At 37.5% G+C, this 16,984-nt stretch overlaps 1 non-coding gene across 1 annotated transcript; it reads left to right on the top strand.

Annotated features, from left to right (window-relative positions):
* Positions 1-1,223: 1,223 nt before the first annotated feature.
* LOC128592915 (U6 spliceosomal RNA) lies at positions 1,224-1,329 on the top strand. The gene has a single exon (XR_008382126.1). It is a non-coding gene; the product is annotated as a U6 spliceosomal RNA (small nuclear RNA).
* The last annotated feature ends 15,655 nt before the right edge of the window (positions 1,330-16,984 follow it).

Genomic DNA, 16,984 nt, shown 5'->3' with positions numbered 1-16,984 from the left:
TAGATAGAACTTGAAAAATGTGATTAAGCAAACTGACCAATAATAATACAGCCAGCAACTATTTTTGAGGCAGAGTCTTACTTTGTTGCCCCCAGTAGACTGCACTGGCATCATAGCTCACAGCACCTCAAACTCTTGGGATCAGGTAATCCTCTTGCTTCAGCCTCCCAAGTAGCTGGGATTACAGGCACCTGCCACAATGGCCAGCTAGACTTAAAGAGGAGGTCTTGCTCTTGCTCAGGCTAATTTTGAACTCCTGAGCCAAGGTAATCCACTTGCCTTGTGTGCATATCATTTTCAAGGGCACATAGGTAATTTAGCCAAATAGACTAGGTTCTTGGGAGTAAGGCAAGCCTCAAGAACTTTCACAAGACTGAAATCATACTGTGTATGTTTTCTAAGTAATTTGCCATAATGTCAGTTAACAGAAAGAAATAGGAAAAGCCTCAAATGTTTGAAAATTAAGCAGCACACTTCTAAATAACCTACGATTCGTGGAAGAAATTTCAATGGACATTTGAAAATATTGGCAATGAAAATATGATTTATCAAACTATGTGGAATGTATATAAAGCAATGCATAGAGAGGAAACTGATAGTTTAGACACATACAGTGCTCCTCAACTTACAATGGGGTCCCACCCTGCTTAAAACCATTGTAAGTCAGAAATGCATTCAGGACGCTAAGCTACTAAACATCATAGCTTAGCCCAGCCTACCCTCAACACGCTCAGAATGCTTAACACTGTCTACAGCTGGATGACACAGAACACTGTGAAGTTTGGGTTTTGACCCTCATGATCCAAGGGCTGACGGAGACCAGTTGCTCAGTGTTGTGGCTGAGCATAGTACCACAGACCATTAGTCTAGGTCACAGGGGAGGACTTTTAAAAGTCCTCAAACTTTTTAAACAGGGGACCAATTCACTGTCCCTCAGACTGTTGGAGGGCCAGACTATAGTTAAAAAAAAAACAAACTATGAACAAATTCCTATGCACACTTATTTTGAAGTAAAAAAACAAAACAAGAACAAATACAATCACACCACCTCACGTGGCCCGCGGGCCACAGTTTGAGGACCCCTGGTCTAGGAAAAGACTGACATTCAATATTCAAAGTAGAGTTCCACCAAACGCAGATCAGTTTCACTTCACTCCAAAACTGAAAAATCCTAAATCAAACCATTGTAAGCTGGAGACCATCTGCATTCAAAATGAAGAAGGATGCTCATTTCTGAGCACATATACTAAAATTGGAATGTTACAAAGAAGATTCGCATGGCCGCTGCACAAGGATGCTGTGAAAATTCTTGAAGAATTCCCTATTTTTTAATTCAAGTTGGAGGGAAGCGGGAGGATGGGGGAAAGATTGGTGACACACCTCCTGGGTGCCGTACACAACTACAACAGCGACCCTATCTAACAAACACAAACATTGTAGCCTAATTGTAACATCATATTCACCTGAAAATAAATTAATAAATAATAATTTTTAAGAAATGAAGAAGGGTTAAAATTGAGAAAGCTTAGATTCTAATTCATATTGCTGGAAAAGAATAGGAAATTAAACATTAAGAACTAGAATGAGGAAAAATAACACACATTTAAGAGCACAAATCCGTGAAATAGAAAAATGCATGTATGTTTTTTGAAAAAAGTAAGAAACCCAACAATTAGTTCTTTGAAAATATTATAAATTGACACTCTCCAAGCGGGAATGATGAGAGAGACAATACATATTACACAGATTTGCAGTGAAAAAGAAGCATCACATCACTTACTACACATCTTACTTGACTTCAAAAAGAGTAAGAGCATATTTGAAATTGCTGAGGAAGTTGGATAAAGAAATATTCCAGGGAGGGGACAGGAGAGGATGGGTGGAGGAAGGGTGATGGGTGGGATTACACCTACGGTGCATCTTACAAGGGTACATGTGAAACTTACTAAATGTAGAATATAAATGTCTTAACACAATGACTAAAAAAAAAAAAAAAGAAAAATATTTTAAGGTAATTGTCATTGTTAATATCTTGATCTAGATGGGAGACACAGGTGTATACATACACAAAAATGCAGCAAGACATAGAATTCAGGCTTATACACTTTACTAGTTAGAAATTAGACCTCAATTATTTTATTTCCTTATATCACAATTACTGTTGCTGAATCATGGTGACCTATTGGGAAACCTGTTGTGTCTCTTACTGGCTTCTTGATATTGCAGACATATCTACCTTAACTAACTGCAGTCTGATGCTCTGTTCTTCATGACTTACTGAACAACTTTCTATCACCCATACCTACATTCACCCCCAAGCCCGTATTACCTTGAGCAGTCCTTTCTAGTTTGGCCAGTGATAAGAATCCTTAAGGGGTATTATATATTAAATATATAGATCACTTCTGGCAATTCATACTCAGTGGGTTTCAGTTGCAAAAGGTAATCTTTCTCTCTCTCTTTTTTTTTCCTATGAAAAGTCCTAGTGATTCTTATCTTCAGCCAGTTTTGGAAACAGCACCCTAGGTGGTATGATTAATTACTGGTGTGATTAATTACCATTTCCTGACTGTCCCACTGCTTTACCTCCCTTTCTGACTAGATCTCGCAGGCATCCTACTTATTTTCAAGACTGAAAGTTTGAAAAGAGGTCAGAGAAAACATTCAAGACAATGTCAGAGACATTAAAAGTTAACATAAAATAGTTTTGTTGAGGAACTTGTGTGGTTTTTCACCTTCAAAGGAATTGAGTCTGTTAGGAAGAAGTAGAAGTCTTTGAGAATTTTAGCGTTAAGAAAGAACATTGATACACACCCACTTTTGGGGGTTAGTACGTTATCAAGTACTTAGCGTACGCAGTTTTCTCTGGTTTAAAGATCACAACACTACCAGCATTCTGCCTACGTTTATGTAGTGGTGTTACATATTAGTGCAGGGTTTGGGAATACTCTGATGACGTTCTCAAGAAGCTCGAGAGTCTCTGGGTTTTTTATCTCTCCATTTTCAAGTAGAAATTAAAAGTGGGCAAATGGGAAAACATAGGTAAAAAGGAACCCTATTGATATTATTTTGTTAGGAACATGCATTATTTGTCCATCTGACATTTCTTTTAACACATTCTATGCACAAAACACTATGTAAGGCTATAGTTTCACAGCAGTAAATAAAAAAACATAGCCCTTTTCTTACTACAATCTCTACTAGAATTTATAGTTTAGTACAGAGATTTTTCTTAAATTTATAAATTTTTAGTATCAACATGATAAGTTCTACTAAGGAGAAGTTTTGAATATCAACATGATAAGTTCTACTAAGGAGAAGTTTAAGATACAACGATGAGATGTTTAAAGGAGGGAAGTGAGCTAATTTAGGAGTCACTTAAAGTTCTCCAAGGAAGGCTATATATTTTACCTCTGATTTATACTCCCCCCCAAAAAAATAGGGGAGTAGATTATACTTTTTTCACAAAAAAAACAAAACTTTTTTTAAACAGAGGTTTTCAGTGACATATTATGATTTGATTTTCTCGGGGACATGTCAGTTAATATATAAGGACAACCACCAAAGTCAAAATCCTTTAAGTGTCACTGTGATTCTGCCACCATTGTTAGCAAAGCCAGCTCTTCCTTCTGTTTTTAAACAAGCATCCAGCTGCAGTTAGCTTCTTTGCAGATAGACAATAGAAATAGACATGAAAACTTTAAAAAGAGAGAATGATATCCAGGTGGGCGTAGTGTGATTTTTTTTTTCCATTTTTATTGGCTCTGTTCAAAATACATGACTCTAGAGAACATCAGAAACAGCATAGTTGATCAGACAGCACTATTTCTGTTTCTACATGAACCCAAGCAGATAAGCTACATCTTTTTATATTTCCAACTAGACACAGCGCTTCTCTAAAAAATATATGGCTATAAGTAATACCCAGAAAAAAATAAAAGCTTGTTAGTATTTTCTCATGGGCAATGGTCATTGGTTTCATTTCTTCGTGCTGTTTTGGAGTGGGGCATACATCACACCCAAGATGTACGTGCTAAGACTGGCCAGAATTGTATTTTTTAACTACAATTTCCATCAGAAGAAACCTATATCCAAATGCAATTCTCATGGGGAGAAGACATGTGTGTCTGTTTTATTGAATTTAAAGACAGAACTTGGGGGAAGAAGACATGTGTGTCTGTTTTATTGAATTTAAAGACAGAACTGTAGCATGTCTTAGAATGCGGACGTGGGCCTGGAAGCTTGTGATAGTTTTCATGACAGGGCAAAGTTCAAACTTACACAGCTACTACTGCCTATCAAAGGTAGAGAAAGGTACCTGAAAACTCCTTTCATGTCCTGTAAGGGAACCAAGTGCTCCCAGGTGCGTACATCTCCAGGCTGTTACGTTAATGCATTCCTGTAGCTAGTAAATTTATTTATTCACCAAGTGAAGAGTGCTGCACTTACTCCCTGTGCTGTGCTGTGAAAAGTGAACACACTGAAAATAAAACAAACGCAAGTCCCCGCCATGTTAAAACTTATATCTGGTCAAAGATGGATGATAATATATTAAACAAAGAAATACGTATATTGTAAAAATGTGGCTGCATGTTATAGGGAAACCAAGGCAATTTGGTGATGTCATCGGTATGGAATGTAGGGAGCAAGTGGTCACATAGAAAGGAAGATTAGGTAAGGTCTCTCACAGGTCACGATATTTAATAAAATATTTGAACAGCCAGCCATGTGAATATCAAAGGTCAATCATTTGTTGATATCATGAGATAGGAAAGAGTTCTTTGGGTCTGGGGTTTATTGAGATTAGTGTGTTTTAGAGTGTAGGTGGTAGAGGAAGGACAGATATAAGGGCAAGTGGCAAAGTGACTGGGAGCAGATCATTTGGATCAGTGGTTCTCAACCTGTGAGTCTCAACCCACAGGAACTGTACTAAAGGGCCACAGCATTGGGAAGATTGAGAACCACTGATTTGGAGCCTCTTGATTTCATACAATGTACTGAAACAAACTACAGATGACTCTTGAACAACATGACTTTGAACTGCTAGAGTGCACTTATCCATGGATTTTCTTCTTCTTCCTCTGCCACCCCAGAGATGGCAAGACCAACTCCTCCTCCTTTCCCTCCTCAGCCTACTCAATGTGAGGATGAGGAGGAGAAAGACCTTCATGATGATTCACTTCCACTTAATAAGCAGTAAATATATTTTCTCTTTCTAATGATTTTCTTTTTTCCCCCATTATTTCAGATTAATATGAGGGTACATACCATTAGGTTACATAGTCTGTATTTGTAAGGTTCAAGTCTGAGTTTTTGCTGTGTCCTTCACCCAGGAAGTATACCATGCATTGTATCCATTGGGTGGGGAGTTACTAAACCCCTTCCCCCACACATACACTTGAATTTCATTGAGTTTTTATCACCTATGAGATTGTAGTTGTTAATCTACTAGTTTCAATTTAGTACTGAGTACTTGTTGGTTTTATCCTCCATTCTTGTGATAGTTCACTTAGGAGGATATTCTCCAGCTCTGTCTGGGCTGTTACACAAGATGCAAAGTCTCCATCTTTTTTGTGCTATTGAATAGCATTCCATGGTATACATATATCACAGTTCATTAATTCATTCATGTATTGAAAGGCACTTGAGTTGTTTCCACATCTTTGTTATTGTGAATTGAGCTGCTATACACATTCCAGTGCAAATATTCTATGGTAAAATATCTTTTTTTCTTTGGGGTAGTTATCTAGTAATTGGATTGCAGGATAAAATGGTAAGTCTACTTTTAGTACTTTGAGGAATCTTCGTACTTCTTTCCATTTATGTTGTACTAGTTTGCAGTCCCCAGCAACAGCATATGAGTGTTCTCTTTTCTCTACACCCATGCCAGCATCTGCTGCATTGGAACCTTATGATGTGGGCCACTCTCACTGGAGTTAGGTGATACAGTAAAGAGGCTTTGATTTTCATTTCTCTGACAATTAGAGTTAATGAGCATTTTTTTCATGTTTTTTTGGCCATTCTTCTGTCCTTGTGAGCAAAGTTTCTGTTCCTGTCTCTTGCCTACTTTATAATGGGGTTGGTTCTTCTTTTCTTGTTGATTTGCTTGAGTTCTTTGTAGATTCTGGTAATTAGCCCTTTGTCGGACCTTGTGATTTTCTTAATAACATTTTATTTACTCTAGCTCACTTTATTGTAAAAATACAATATGTAATACATATAATATATATAATATATGTTAATAGACTGTTTATGTTATTGCTGAGGTTTCTGGTCAATAGTAGGCTATCAGTAGCTAAGCTTTTGAGTCTGGCATTGAGATTAAACCTAGAGCGAGGAAAGACAGACTGAAACCTCTTTTACTAGTCTCTCATTGCCACCAACTTTGATGATGTAGGTAACTATTGGTGGGTGATCTTTATTACAGAGCTATGTGCACATCTGGCCCAGAACTCAGAAAAGCCAACAGAGAAGAGCTGTCAGGAGCTGGAGTAGCTGAGGGTCTGCGCACACACTATAGCAGCAAGGTGAGCCAGCAGATCAGCAACAACATCCATGGGCCATCTGGTGACTACCTGGGGCCCTGGCACCAGAGGTTCAAGATGGCTGCTTCTCTACTTCCACCTCCCAATTCTTCTCCGAGTCTCTCTTATTCCAACCTGGAACCACACAGGGAAAGAAACAATGGCAATATATCTTAAATTTGCTAAGTTGAAGCAGAACAAAGCCATTGCAATAAAGGTAGCCAAAAAGCCTGCTGTGAAAAGCACTTACAGTGATAGTACTCACTAAACCTTTTTGAGGTGGTCATAGGGGTTGTTGCTATGTGTGCATGTGTGTGCTTTGAAGAATTTGTTATGGTAAAAAAGAGATCTGATTCTCACATGTTCTTTGTTCTCTCCTCTTGTTTTCCTAGAAGACAAATTATCATATCCGTACCAACAGTGGTTTGGATAATCAGTGGTGTCGCTAATAATCTAAAATTTCACTTTTCTGACATGTTATGCTACATACAGCTCCAAGAAATAGATGTTAAAATCAAACATATAAATTTTGGATGACTATGACTTTTTCCTAATTGCATGATTTTCAGGAACACACAGAAATAGATTCTCAAAGATTCTCAGAGCTGGAAGAATCTATAAACCCATGAGTTTTCAAATAATGTTTGTCATGGGCAAGCAAAAGACTATTTTATGACAACTCAAGCAACTGGAAAAGGAAGAACATTCCAACCCCAAACCCAGTAGAAGAAAAGAAATAACCAAAATTAGAGCAGAGTTAAATGAAATTGAAAACAAAAGAATTATACAACATATCAATAAATCAAAAAGTTGGTTTTTTGAAAAGCTCAATAAAATGGATAAACCCTTGGCTAACCTAACCAGGAAAAAAAGACCAAAATCTCTAATCTCATCAATCAGAAATGACAAAGATGAAATAACAACAGACTCCTCAGAAATTCAAAAAATCCTTAATGAATAGTACAAGAAACTTTATTCTCAGAAATATGAAAATCTGAAGGAAATTGACCAATACTTGGAAGCACGTCATCTTCAAAGACTTAGCCAGAATCAAGTGGAAATGTTGAACAGGCCCATATCAAATTCTGAAATAGCATAAACCATACAAAATCTCCCTAAAAAGAAAAGCCCACGACCAAATGGCTTTATGTCAGAATTGTACCACACCTTTAAAGAGGAATTAGTACCTATATTACTCAACCTGTTCCAAAATGTAGAAAAAGAAGGAAGACTACCCAACATGTTCTATGAAGCAAACATCACCCTGATCCCCAAACCAGGAAAAGACCTAACAAGAAAAGAAAATTATAGACCAATATCACTAATGAATATAGATGCAAAAATATTCAACAAGATCCTAACAAACAGAATCCGGCAACACATCAAACAAATTATACATCATGACCAAGTCGGTTTTATCCCAGGATCTCAAGGCTGGTTCAATATATGTAAATCTGTAAGTATAATTCAGCACATAAACAAATTAAAAAACAAAAACCATATGATTCTCTCAATTGATGCAGAAAAAGCTTTTGATAATATACAGCATCCCTTCATGATCAGAACACTTAAGAAAATTAACATAGAAGGGACATTTCTTAAACTGATAGAGGGCATCTACAGCAAACCCACAGCCAATGTCATATTGAATGGAGTTAAATTGAAATCATTTCCACTCAGATCAGGAACCAGCAAGGCTGCCCATTTTCTCCACTGCTCTTTAACATTGTAATGGAAGTTTTAGCCACCGCAATTAGGGAAGAAAAGGCGATCAAGGGTATCCATATAGGGTCAGAAGAGATCAAACTTTTGCTCTTCACAGATGATATGATTGTATATCTGGAAAACAGATTACAGAATTGCCAGAGGCCTTTGTGCATGTACATGTACAGATGTTAAGATCTCTTGTATGCGGGACTTGAAGAGAAACTTCTCTGAAGAAGGCGGGCACACGGCCTGCAGATATTTGAAAAAATGCTCATCATCTTTAATCATCAGAGAAATGCAAATCAAAACTGCTTTGAGATATCATCTAACTCCAGTAAGATTAGCCCATATCACAAAATCCCAAGACCAGAGATGTTGGCATGGATGTGGAGAAAAGGGAACACTTCTACACTGCTGGTGGGAAAGCAAATTAATACGTTCCTTTTGGAAAGATGTTTGGAGAACACTTAGAGATCTAAAAATAGACCTGCCATTCAATCCTATAATTCCTCTACTAGGCATATACCCAGAAGACCAAAAATCACATCATAACAAAGATATTTGTACCAGAATGTTTATTGTAGCCCAATTCATAATTGCTAAGTCATGGAAAAAGCCCAAGTGCCCATCGATCCACAAATGGATTAATAAATTGTGGTATATGTACACCATGGAATATTATGCAGCCTTAAAGAAAGATGGAGACTTTACCTCTTTCATGTTTACATGGATGGAGCTGGAATATATTCTTCTTAGTAAAGTATCTCAAGAATGGAAGAAAAAGTATCCAATATACTCAGCCCTACTATGAAACTAATTTATGGCTTTCACATGAAAGCTATAACCCAGTTATAACCTAACGATAGGGGGAAGGGGGAAAGGGAGGGGAGTGAGGGGGGAGGTAGGCAGAGGGAGGGTGATTGGTGGGATTACACCTGCGGCGCATCTTACAAGGGTATATGTGAAACTTAGTAAATGTAGAATGTAAATGTCTTAACACAATAACTAAGAAAATGCCAGGAAGGCTATGTTAACCAGTGTGATGAAAATATGTCAAACGATCTATGAAACTAGTGTATGGTGTCCCATGATCACATTAATGTGCACAGCTATGATTTAATAAAAAAAAAAAAGACTCTTTTCTGCAGAGCATTAAAATGAGGAGTGAGAAAGAGCCCAACAGTGGCTTTGACAGAGGCAGAGGTAAGAGATTGAGTTAACATTGTCCTTTCACCTTCTGTAGTCTTGAAAGGGCTCTAGGGACCAAAACAGGACACAGATCTAAGAGGCCTCTCAAGGCTACCTCTCTCTCATTCTCTCTCATTTCAAAAAAAGATACAGCCCCAAGATAAATGCAACCAAACAACCCATAAATGGGACATGGATGTTCCATTGAAAATTCTGAGGGGAGACTGGGAAGAATGTCAGCCCTGTTGCCACACCATATAGCAATATTGCATTCAAATACTCCTTAAATATTTTTTTCACAGAGCTACTGTCATGTGTTTCTTTCACCATCGCCAACATAACACTTCTCGAAATTTCTTTTTTTTAATTCTGAATAACAACTGTTATTAACGAGTCAGTGAAAGAAAGACACTCAGCTGGCCTGAGCTGTCCTCTTAAATAATAACAGCTATCATTTCTTGAGTGCTTAGTGTGTTCCGAGCACTGTGTAAATTGCTTCACCTACAGGACCTTTTTTAGTCTCAGAACAACTCCAGTTGGAAGTTACAATTATTTTCTCCTACTTTATGGTCAGGGAAACTCAGACAAAGAAGGGTTAATCTGTGCAAGGTCTTTCAGGTAATAAGTGATAGATACAGGGTATAAAACACAGGGCTGACAAGTCCTAAGAAAGGGTAGTGTTATCACCAAGGGTAGGGTAGTGTTATTCAATCACAGCCTAATGAGACCTCATGCCCCACCAACCTAACATGTGCAAAGTATTTGCCAAACAAAACCAGCGTTGGGGGAAAGGGGATCATAATACCTCCCCTGAAGAAAACACAATGTTCTTTATGATGTTACAGCTGTTTGAAAACTACTAGTTTTCTGATGCTCACATTTTTGAAAGTCAAAATTTTATTCAGCAAGTCATCAGGAGCCTCGTACTGAACTGACTTACACTGTGGTAGATTGTATTTTCCAAAGATGTTCACAAAGAATCTCCCATCCCACAAGCTGTTACTTCATTGTGACCTTGACATACTTTCCTTGGAGAAATAGGGTTTCTGTTCCTTGGTTGAATCTCGGTGGCTTTGTGACTACAGTGAATTTTAGCTATTAATGTCTCAAGGCCAGTTCGACCTGACCCACTCTTGGTGGGCTTACTCTTGGAACCCAGCTACAATTCTGGGAAGAAAATCAGAGTAGCCCGTACAGAGGACACCTGGCCAGTTGACAACCAAATCAACAGCCAGACATGCTTCATCATACTTCCCAGTGATTTCTGTCCTGAGTGTTTGAATCATCCCCAGCTTTGAGTCTTCCCAGCTGAGGCCCCTGACATAATGATTCACAAATAAGCAATACAGGCTATGCCCTGTCCAAACTCCTGTCCCACAGAATTCAAAACATGATACCATGAGTATTTTATGGTGTGATTTGTCACATAGCAATAGTAACTGGGACCTACACTGACAGAAGAGTTTTAATGAAGATGTGAGCTCTTATCAGTCCTGGAACACACACTCAGAATGTTCTCAAAAATATTCAGTGAATTTAAGAGCAGCATAGCAACAAAGCCAGTAGCATAATCACAATAGCACTCTGCCTGCCAAACCACTGTGCTTTCTCCAATTAGGCTTAAAAGCAAAAAAAAAATAAAGGAGATTCTGCTACACCAGCTATTAAAATCCATGGTAACCAAGACTCTTAAATATATGTAATATATGCTGGAAAGTTCTTGGAAATAGTTTGTTCTCATGAATAAGTTACTCTTCCATATATTTAATTTATACTTTCAAAGTATTTCTTGACTTTTTGTTCTTACTCTACATGCCTCCCACATTGATTTCTCACTCTGTATTCTATATTTTTCCAGTCAAGAACTTTTGTTCAGCTTTACTTTCTGGAATCTGTAAGAAATCAGTATAGTGAATATACTTTTTCAAACCTAGCATGTTTCTGGGTAACAGATTCTGCTATAGCTCCCTATCCCCACTGAGAATCACTCTTTCATGGCATTGCTTCAGAAATAATTTTTATACTCATAAAAAGGTAAATACTAGCTAGTTCCCCATCCAAATTATGATGGTATTCTAATTAGTTGGGTCCATCTCAGCCATCTATTATTCGGTCCCAGATTCCTTGCCATATTCCACTACTTCTGAGCAAACATCAATTGTGCCAATGTCTTGAGTAGTGTCAATCTAAAACTGAAATGGTTCCAGCTTCCTTAATAACATCACCAAATGTCTTATTAATTAATTAATGATGCTGTGAATGATCAAGTACTCACGTCGTTAAACCAGGCAAAAAGCAGTAGGTGGGCCACAGCAGCAATTGTTCTAGTTTACCAGATTATCTGCCAAATAGCTACGAGGAGAAGGTGAGTGCTCTCCACCGAACATTAGAACAAAATAGGCAGGACAATAAAATACTAATAATGCACAACTGGGGGACAACTTCTCTGATGGAACTCTGTGGAGGTAAGACATTCCTCCGGTTGTTAAAGTGGGCTTTATTCCCTCACATAAAGCCCAAGGTTTCCGCCTACTGGTAATCTCATGCGAGAAATGCCAGCCCCTCTTGTGTTTGTTTGAAAGCACCTTTCAGAAATTGGGAGTAAATGTAATTCATTGGACAGGCCGCACAATGAATAGGTTGCACAGTCTCCTCTGTCAGCTTTATGATGCTGAATGAAAAGGTGGAACAAGAAGAGTGAGTACTGGGGACAAAATAGAGTGAGTAATAAGAGAACAACAAAGCCGTCGCTGTTGAAAAGAGCTTTTACTCAAGAGTATTGAAGAGCAGGCTTATTTCTTTTCCCCGTTGTCCAATCCAGGTGAGCACAGTCTGAGAAAACAGTCATTGCTCCAAATGATTGATGTTATTTCTCAGAATTTGTCACCATTACTGCAAGTATGATCTGGATTACTTGTTTGCTCAGCTGTTTGGGCCCTGCTCATCTTGTCTCACACCAAGCAAACTGCGAGGTGCACAGATCATCATAGGTGCCATCAACCCCCTGACGGAGCCCCAAGTGTGCCCCTCCCCAGCCTGCCCAGTCATCCATCTCCATTGTCCTGGCAGGAAGGTTACCTACACAAGGCAGGACACGCCTCCCCCGCAGCACAGGGCTGCAGAGCTTGTCTGAGAGGCCAGCTTCCTGTGATTGATTAAACATCCCTTTGTTCATCAGGACAGGATGTGAGGGAGGATTAGGAAATGCTGCTGCCATTTTTTACTATCTACTTTGTGAAAGATACAATGCCATTTCTTTACATAGATTACCATGCTATTTGAACCTTGTAATACATCTGTAAAGTAGATACCTTTTATTTCCCATTTTGCAGATAAAGAAACTGAGTTCTGAGACCATAAATAATTGATCCAGGGCTAATTGCCTCCTAGTTTTGAGATATAGAAAATAATTCTGTAACATGGGGCACTGGGGCATGCTAAGTGCTTTTGAAAACTGTAAGGGCATTGAAAATAAGCCTCAGAATCAAGACCCCTCTAACCTTGTATTCCTCTTACCCACCCAACTCTGGTAGAAGGGACTCTCTCTGAGGCTTCCTTATCAGACCAAGAAAGCTCCCTACCAAAGGAAATACAATTGCCTTCTATCCCCTCCCTGTTCCCTTATTATCTATTGCAGAAAAGAGGGCTGAAGAATGCAATCACACCTGGATGGACTTTTTGACAAGATAATGCCTTCCTCTTGGGCACATTCAAATTCCAAAGAGAATCATTTCTGAGTTAATATCTGTCTCCCTGGTCCATTCATTCTCCATAATAATCATTTAATGCCCCTCAAAAGAATTGTCTACCTTCTCATCTCCTCCCTCCACTTTGAAAAAAGGCGCATAAGCTTCTGTTCTCCATTGAAGGATCAGAGTAATCACTCTGTGATTCTCCCCTGTGCAATAGTAATTTAACTCCAAACTCAAAGATTGTGGGAATCTTTCCAGTTTTTGCCCACCAATGTCTAGCCTAATGCCTGGCACACCATAGGCATACAATTATTTACTGAGCAATTAATGAATTAATAAGTAAATGAAAAAATAAATGAGCAAAACAAGCATTGATACTCAGGACTCTGATTCCAAAGTATACGACAGATCCATATTATTTTTATTACCTACAAAGTAAAGCTGATGCTACAACAGCCACAAAAAGGGACATAATTAACATGTTGAAAGGGAGACATAGAATTCTTCATGATTTAACTCCATTTGTTGAATTTCTTGAGTTTTATGTCTTTCTCTTGTACAGAACAAGTACATGATTCATCAATTTTTGTTTTTTGTCTTTAATGCTGTTGTTTTTCTGTATGTGGTACTGCAGCTTGTTGTTAGACATCTGGATGGAAGACTTGAGCTAATGTTGTAAGTAAAACATTTAAATTAAAACTTCAAATATCTCTTCAACTTATAATTAAATGTACCATATGGTTCTATTTTACTGGAAGTTGGAGTCTAATTTAATGTTTTCCTTTTTCAGCAACAAATTTTACTGGCTTCATCTCAATCATTTTTATGTCACAAAAACAATTACTACCAAAGCAATATTTTGAGATTATTAGACAGAAACAATCTTTTACCTGGGGATAAAAATATTGGTTTTGGTGTGTCTGTATTATTATTTAAGCTCATCTGGGAATAAAACATAGCTGTTTAGCTTAACAATTGTGTCATTGTAGGAAAGATTCACACTTTTCTCTAAGTTTCATTATCCTACTCCCTATTTAATTTGAATGCAATTCAAGACAAAATGCTGATTTTTGCACATTTTAACACATGTAGTTGAGCATCATTTGGGATGTCTTAAAAGTGACCAGTAAGCAAGTTCCAAATAAAAGGCCAACTTCCATCATTCGAAAAAGTTTCTTCTTGTCAACTTTCCTAAATGAGGAAAGTATGATATGGAGAGGGTTAATTAATATTTAAAGAGAATATCCTTTTGAAGAGGCAATTTCAATTTTCTGCCCAACTTGCTTCTAAGTCTACAGACATGTTCAATGGCTACAATCACCTTACAAATTTTTAACAAGCTATTTGATTTTTTTTAAAGTGAGTCATAGTTTTTAATCTTCCCCACCAAATTTATTCCATGTACAATTGTTCTTCCAGACATTATTAGTCACCAACTACACAAGTATGTGCCAATATACTATATTACCTAAACTCAACATTTTCTCTTATTTATTTTCATTTTTAGAGTGACACAATCTCTGCCCTTCAGAAATGCTACCTAAGGCAAACACTTTCAAAGGCGTAATAACTCTGACAGGGAGAAGGTAAGTAACTATATTGTCAGCTCCAATAAGAGATCATTTTGTACAGAGAAGGGTTCTTTTAAAGGAGATACTTCAACTTGTTGACAACAACTAGGATTTTAAGTGGCTAAATAATTTATCATATATCCATGTTGTAGAATCCTACACAGAGATGTGGAAAAGAAAAAGAAGTGGACCAAAATGTAGGTCATGACATGAAATGACCACTAAAACTTATTAAGAAAAGTTAAGTTATATTTACCCAAAAGTATTTGAGTGTCTTACAATGTACCGAGCATTCTTCTCACTGCTGGTTACATCAGAGAATCAACAAAGTCCCTGCTCTGATAGATTCTTTTATAATCTTGATGTATGTTTAAAACAGTGGTTCTCAACCTTCCTAATGCCACCTAATGCTGCAACCCTTTAATACAGTTCCTCATGTTGTTGTGACCCCCAACCACAAAATTATTTTCATTGCTACTTCATAACTGTAATTTTGCTACTGTTATGAATCATAATGTAAATATCTGATATGCAGGATGTATTTTCATTGCTACAAAGGGGTCGTGACCCACAGGTTGAAAACCACTGGTTTAAAAGAACAAAATGACCTATGTACATATGCATAAATTTATTCCTATAAGTGAGCAGAAGAAAGGCCCTGAAGGATACATCCATGTAGCTAAATGTTTGTTTCTGAAGAGAACAGTACATATGAGGATGTGGCAAAGAAAGACATTTGATATGTAGTGAACAGTTTGAAGAAGAACACAAAACTCAGTGCTAAAACCTCATGAAAGTTTATAAAGAATATGTCTTGAGACTTCCCATAATCTCCAAATTTGCTAACATAGTTAAGTTTCTCTTGAATCATGGATTCATGAAGAGTCACACATGGAGTCCACAGTGTGTAACACCATATCCCTAGTTTGATGCTATTTCAGTTTTGTTTGTTCTATATCTCAGTTGCTGGACCTGATAAAAGAAAAGAGAGAGAGAAGATAAAAGGAAGGAAGGAAGGAAAGGAAGGTCATCTTGAGAGGGTGACAACACTGGCAGTGAGCAAGATGAGGCATAAAGCTGAACAGTCATGTGGTCGTTTGTCTGCTGACCAGTTGCTGCTGGAAAATTACTAGATTTTACATATCAGCCTTGTAAGAAGTGATAAGAATAATTCAGACTTGTACCTCAACAAAATGACAAATTACTAAATATCAGGGACCACTCTGGAATAGTGAAATTATAAATGTTGGAACAACCATGTCATGTGTTTATTCTTAAAAGTATTTTTTAAAGGAAGAAGAAAAAAAAGAAAGAAAGCAGATTGTTATCTGGAAAGTACATCAATTCTGACTCTGACGGGCTTCTGAAAGGCTTTTGCAGGGCCTGGCAAAGGGGTGGAAGTGAGCAGGTGCAATCAGTAAATAGTCCAGTACCAAAGCAAGTTGAAAAATGAAAACCCATGCCAATCCCACAGATGCTATTGCTAAACCACACCATGTTTGAAATACCTTCATGTCTGCATTGGAAAGGAAAACCTCTGGATTTGGATTTCTGGCTTATGATATTCCTTTCTGACCTTCTACTCTGGCATTCTTGTACATAAGCATAGGGTAAAAAGATTAGGTGACAGTGGTAAGCTTCCTATCAACCTAATTAATGCAGAACTCTTTCTAGCAGGTCTGTATCTGAAGCTTGCTGCCCTAGTATATCCAGTAATAGTCTTTTCATAGTTAGGCAAGCCTGTCTCAGTGCCTTAAATGCAGGAATATTCAACAGACCTAATAGAAAGTGATCTAGCTACTTTATGAGGCCAGCCTAGGACCCAGAGTCCTCTGATCAGGGAGGGAAGTTACTCTATGTATGGAGAGAGCTTTATTTAAATATCCAAAATATAATGTATTCCTAGCTGTCTTACATCAAAATAAAAGTATTTGAACTGTTTCCTAAAATTCATAGATATCACTTAGCCACCTTACTAATTGGCCTTTACAGGGACCAAGGACTTAGGTCTATTTCCCCACTTAAACCATTATCATAGATCCATTTTAATTTTTTGATGATCTTTGAGAGGCTGTTTTTGAACTATGAGATAAAGTTAACAGCATTTTTCAAAAACTACATTATATTATATTTTTAAAAAACTAATTATAGTATGTAGACATTTAGGAAACTAAAGGCAAAGCATTCAAGAAGTATTTGAGCATGTTGGAAAAATGGCAATAAATGGCAACTTACATGCTCATTCTGTTGTAGTATCAAAACTAATTCAAGCTTTTCAAAAAGAATACTGAATTTTAAAAAA

Source organism: Nycticebus coucang, chromosome 8 (assembly GCF_027406575.1).
Source record: "Nycticebus coucang isolate mNycCou1 chromosome 8, mNycCou1.pri, whole genome shotgun sequence".
In the NCBI taxonomy this organism is placed as follows: domain Eukaryota; kingdom Metazoa; phylum Chordata; class Mammalia; order Primates; family Lorisidae; genus Nycticebus; species Nycticebus coucang.
The sequence above is the reverse complement of the archived record's forward strand: the minus strand, read 5'-3'. Positions and strand labels throughout refer to the sequence as shown.